General features: G+C 43.9%; 1 protein-coding gene across 2 annotated transcripts in view; it reads right to left on the reverse strand.

Moving 5' to 3' along the window:
- The window catches only part of LOC141107404 (protocadherin-11 X-linked-like), a 1,915,236-nt gene extending 1,911,300 nt beyond the window's left edge, over positions 1 to 3,936 (reverse strand). The window contains exon 1 of one of the 2 annotated variants that reach the window (XM_073598111.1): positions 2,452 to 3,936. The gene's annotated coding sequence lies outside the window, so the exon portion shown is untranslated. The remainder of the gene's footprint in view (positions 1 to 2,451) is intronic. The other variant, XM_073598112.1, reaches the window with a different exon arrangement.
- Between the last annotated feature and the right edge of the window lie 2,064 nt (positions 3,937 to 6,000).

Here is a 6,000-nt window from a genome sequence, read left to right on the forward strand (position 1 = left end):
GTCTAGACCCACCACGTCTATGGAATGCTCAGGATTGATCATTAATCCTATACATAGACCAAGTCCACCACGTCTATGGAATGCTCAGGATAGAGCCTTAACCGAATACATAGTCTAAAACCTACCACATGTATGGAATACTGAGGATAGATCCTTAACCCTATCCATATTCTAAAGCCACCACATCCATGGGATTCTCATGATGGATGGATAGAACCTTAACCCTATAGTCCAAACCCTCTACATCTATGGGATGCTCAGGATAGATCCTTAACCCTGCACATAGTCCAAACCCACCACATGTAGGGAATGCTCAGGATTGATCATTAACCCTGTACATAGACTAAGCCCGCCACGTCTATGGAATGCTCAGGATCGATCCTTAACCCAATACATAGTCTAAACCCACCACATCTATGGAATGCTAAGGATTGATCATTAACCCTTGACATAGACTAAGCCCGCCACATCTATGGAATGCTCAGGATAGATCCTTAACCCTGCACATAGTCCAAACCCACCACATGTAGGGAATGCTCAGGATTGATCATTAACCCTGTACATAAACTAAGCCCGCCACGTCTATGGAATGCTCAGGATCGATCCTTAACCCAATACATAGTCTAAACCCACCACATCTATGGAATGCTAAGGATTGATCATTAACCCTTGACATAGACTAAGCCCGCCACATCTATGGAATGCTCAGGATCGATCCTTAACCCAATACATAGTCTAAACCCACCACATCTATGTGATGCTCAGGATTGATCATTAACCCTTGACATAGACTAAGCCCGCCACATCTATGGAATGCTCAGGATCAATCCTTAAACCAATACATGGTCTAAACCCACCACATTTATGGAATACTCAGGATAGATCCTTAACCCTATCCATAGCCAAAACCCACCACATCTATGGGATGCTCAGGATGGATGGATAGAACCTTGATGCATTGTCCAAACCCACCACATCTATGGAATGCTCAGGATTAATCATTAACCCTATATGTAGTCCAAATCTGCCACATCTATAGAATACTCAGGATAGATCCTTAACCCTATCCATAGTCTAAACCCACCACATCTATGGGATGCTCGGGATGGATGGATAGGACCTTAACCTCTATACATAGTTCAAACCCACCACATCTTTGGAATGCTCAGGATTGATCATTAACCCTATACATAGTCCAAATCCGCCACATCTATGGAATACTCAGGATAAAATCCTTAACCCTATCCATAGTCTAAACCCACCACATCTATGGGATGCTCAGGATGGATGGATAGAACCTTAACCTCTACACATAGTTCAAACCCACCACATCTTTGGAATGCTCAGGATGGATCATTAACCCCATACATAGTCCAAATCCACCACATATATGGAATACTTAGGATATATCCTTAACCCTACCCATAGTCTAAACCCACCACATATATGGGATGCTCAGGAATGGATGGATAAAACCTTAACCCTATATATATATATATATATAATATATATATATATATATATATATATATATATATATATATATATATATATATATATATATATATATATATAATCCAAATCCACTCTAGCTATAGATTGCTCAGCAGCATAGATGACTAGATGTTTAACCCTATCCGTAGTCTAGACCTACCACATCTATGAAATGCTCAGGATGTGTGCACAAAATGCAGTAGACAACCCCCTGCCCTCCATACCTTGCTACCAGTTGCTTTTGCATCTCCCCCATTCGCTTGATCATTCCTATCACCCTTTCTACACAGGGCGCTCTACCCCTCTCACCTCTTACTACTGCAGCCAAGAGCTCCCTTTCCTGACCATCCTACAACTGCAGCCCTACGCTGCAACCCCACTCATCCCCCCCCCCCATATCCTCCACCCCCCCAATCCTCCACCCCCATCAGCACCACTATATTTCCATCTCACAGCTGACAAATGCTCCAGCACTCTGTAGAATGCAAAAAATTTTAATAAAAAAATCAAGTTTCCAATGGCCAGCACCCCTCCTTACCTGTGCCTAGAAGGACAGGTAGAAAAATCAAATTCTGCACATCCCTGTGCAGCAGGCACCACTGCATAGAGACAGCGCACAGCTGTTCAGCTGGAGGGGAGAGGATGGGGCTACATTTAAGTAGAGGTGCGAAAACATCTTTTATCCACCTGACACCAATGCAGCAGTCAAACACCTTCAGTGTGAATACAAAAAAAAAAAAAAAGAGCAATTGCAAAAAAGCCCAATTCTGCTCACCCATAGCACCTACTAAAAAAAGAAAAGCAAGCATCACTTTGTAAGCAGAGCACTTGTGACTTGCCCAAATCCTAATTCATGCATAAGCGTCTGTCTGTAAAAAAACCCCGAATATTGCATCTCCTAGGGGGGCCTCAGCCCCCCCTCCCCCCACCTTCAATTTTTAACATCTGTCCCCTTACCTTCAAATCCTGCAAGGTGCAAATCGTGGCACAGCTCTGCAGTAACTCCACAGCATCATCTGGAGAGTGACAGTCACACCGCTGGCAAGTTGGAACCATTCAAAGCTATCCCTTCATTCAGCAGCTCCTTGCTCATTCCATGCAAGTCCACAGCAGCCAGCAAAGCAAGAGAGAAGAAGGAATACAATTACCAAAAAAAAAAAAAAATATGCAAAAGCTGGATTCTCCCCTTTTTTGCTTGAACAGTGTGCATCCAAAGTTCGTGCAAAGAGTCTTGCCTATAGCCCAGGCTGTCAGATAGGCTATTCCACAAACCCAGGTGCAGGTGCTTTGCTTAGATCTTCCAAAGGCTTGCTAACAAGTTGGGAGGATGAGGATGGCTCGGATCTGTTCCTTTTTTTGGCACAGAGAGGAAGAGATGAGTGGAGGAAGGCACCCCCTTGGGGACAGGAGCCAGGCTCAGGTCACCAGAGATGGGGTGGTCATGGCAGTGCAGCTTCTTCTGTGCAGTGATAGTATCTCTCTCTCCCTCTCTCTCTATGTGTGTGTGTGTGTGTCTAGTGCAGACCTCAGACTATACATGCACTGACTGCTGTCTGGTTACAGCAATGGTCCTGCCAGCATCCCTCTCTCTTACTGACATCACCAGGGAGGGAGGGGCCTGGCATGCAAATGATAGAACCTTTCCCCAGATAGTTTTCTCTCTCTCTCCCTCTCTCTCTCTTGTTCTTAAAGGTATCTTGCTGAATGCCTCCACCATCAGTCCACTCGCTGCAAATCAACACTGCAGCATCCTTCCAGCTCTTCACATTTGGATTTTTTCCCCCCCTCCTTTGTTCTGCAAGCATTAAGGATGGCTTGCTGGATCTATCTGGGCTATAGTTACATTGTAGAGTGTTCTTTGCATTCCTATGCTTCCATTTTCTGTAATTATTTTGTTTCTTTCTTGCATTTCCCTTTTGTTCTCATAGGTAATCCTTTTGTGTCTTTCCTGGGTTTCTTTTTTTTATTTTTCTTATTTGTAAGCATTGCTTCTTTTTTTTTTGATTATTTGTAAGTATTGTTTCTTTTTTTTCCCTTTTTTTTTCCTTATTTGTAAGCATTGCTTTTTTTTTAAATTTCTTATTTGTAAGCATTGTTTGTTTCTTTCTTTTTTTTAATTTCTTATTTGTAAGCATTGTTTCTTTTTTTTTCCTTATTTGTAAATGTAGTTTCTTTTTGTTCCTTGTTTCTAAACATTTCTTTCATGTATCTGTTTTTATTCCTTATTTGCAAACTTTGTTTCTTTTATATATCTTTTTTATTCCTTGTTTGTAAACATTTCTTTCATGTATCTTTTTTTTAATTCCTTATTTGCAAACTTTGTTTCTTTTATATATCTTTTTATTCCTTGTTCTTAGACGTGTCCTTCGTGTTACTTTTTTATTCTTTATTTGTAGACATTGTTTCTTTTAGGTGTTTATTTTTTAACTCGTTGTTTCCTCTTCATTTTTTTTTTATTTCTCCATCAGTCACCCTATTGAGATCCTTGTCTTTATATCACTTTGGAGAGGGGTTATATCAGCTGATGGAGGGGGCTCATATCGGTACAGCAAACAACTAATGTGGGAAGGCGATCGACTGTGTATGGAGGAACTGAACAGCGATAAGTAGTCAGCCTGTATTTCATCATGGGTTTTACAGTGCAGAGGGATTATTTCATCTGATGTGTGTGTGTGTGTGGGGGCTCATATCGGTACAGCACTGACTTGCGCCTGAGTCGCAGACGACTAATGTGGGAAGGCGATCGACTGTGTATGGTGAAGCTGGACAGCGATGAGTAGTCAGCCTGTATTTCAACATGGGTTTTACATTGCAGAGGGATTATTTCATCTGATGTGTGTGTGTGTGTTGGGGGGCTCATATCGGTCCAGCGCTGACTTGCATCTGAGTCGTGAATGATCGTGACAATTAATGTGGGAAGGCGATCGACTGTGTATGGAGGAACTGAACAGCGATGAGTAGTCAGCCTGTATTTCATCATGGGTTTTACAGTGCAGAGGGATTATTTCATCTGATGTGTGTGTGGGGGGGCTCATATCGGTACAGCACTGACTTGCGCCTGAGTCGCAGACGACTACTGTGGGAAGGCGATCGACCGTGTATGGAGGAGCTGAACAACGATGAGTAGTCAGCCTGTATTTCATTGTGCCTTTTACATTGCAGAGGGATTATTTCATCTGACATGTGTGTGTGTGGGGGGCTCATATCGGTCCAGCGCTGACTTGCGTCTGAGTCGTGAATGATCGTGACAACTAATGTGGGAAGGCGATCGACTGTGTATGGAGAAACTGAATAGCGATGAGTAATTATCCTGTATTTTATCATAGGTTTTATATCGCAGAGGGATTATTGATTACTGATGTGGGGGGGGGGGCTTGTATCGGTCTAGCGCTGACTTGCGTCTGAATCTTGGACGACCGTGTACGGAGGAACTGAACAGCGGCATGTGATCATCATGGGTTTTACATAGCAAAGGGATTATTTCATCTGATGTGGGGTGTGTGTGGTGGTGGTGGGGGCTCATATTGGTCCAGCGCTGAGTTGCGTCTGAGTCGTGGATGACTATGACAACTAATGTGGGAAGGCGATTGACTGTGTATGGAGAAACTGAACAGCGATGAGTAATCAGTCAGTATTTCATTTTGGGTCGTACATTACAGAGGGATTGTTTTAGCTGATGTGTGTGTGTGTGTGTGTGTGTGTGTGTGGGGGGGCTCATATCGATCTAGTGCCAACCTGCGTGCTGAGTTGCAGATGACTGTGAAAATAAATAGGGGAAGGCGATCGACTGTATATGGAGAAACTGAAGAGTGGCCAGTAATCAGCCTGAATTTCATCATGGGTTTTACATTGCAGAGGGATTGTTTCATCTGATGTGGGAAGGGGGCTGATATCGGTCCAGCGCTGACTTGTGTTCAAGTCGCGTACAACCATGACATCTAATGAGGGAAGGCGATCGACCGCGTATGGAGAAACTGAATAGCAACAAGTGACCAGCCTGCATTCCAGTTTGGGTTTTACTTTGCAGAGGGATTGTTTCAGCTGATGTGTGGGTGGGAGGGGGAGGCTCATATCGATCTAGTGCCAACCTGCGCGCTGACTTGTGGATGACTGTGACAATAAATGGGGGAAGGCGATCGACTGTATATGGAGAAACTGAACAGTGACCAGTAATCAGCCTGAATTTCATCATGGGTTTTACATTGCAGAGGGATTGTTTCATCTGATGTGGGGGGGGAGCTGATATCGGTCCAGCGCTGACTTGTGTTCAAGTCGCGTACAACCGACATATAATGAGGGAAGGCGATCGACCGCGTATGGAGAAACTGAACGGCAACAAGTGACCAGCCTCTATTCCAGTTTGGGTTTTACTTTGCAGAGGGATTGTTTCAGCTGATGTGTGGGTGGGAAGGATCGGGGGGGTGGTGGGGGGCACATCGGTCCAGTGCCAACTTGCGCCCTAATCATGGACGACGTGGGTAACTAAAGTGGGAGGGCGATCGACAG

Source organism: Aquarana catesbeiana, linkage group LG09, assembly GCF_042186555.1.
Source record: "Aquarana catesbeiana isolate 2022-GZ linkage group LG09, ASM4218655v1, whole genome shotgun sequence".
Lineage (NCBI taxonomy): Eukaryota > Metazoa > Chordata > Amphibia > Anura > Ranidae > Aquarana > Aquarana catesbeiana.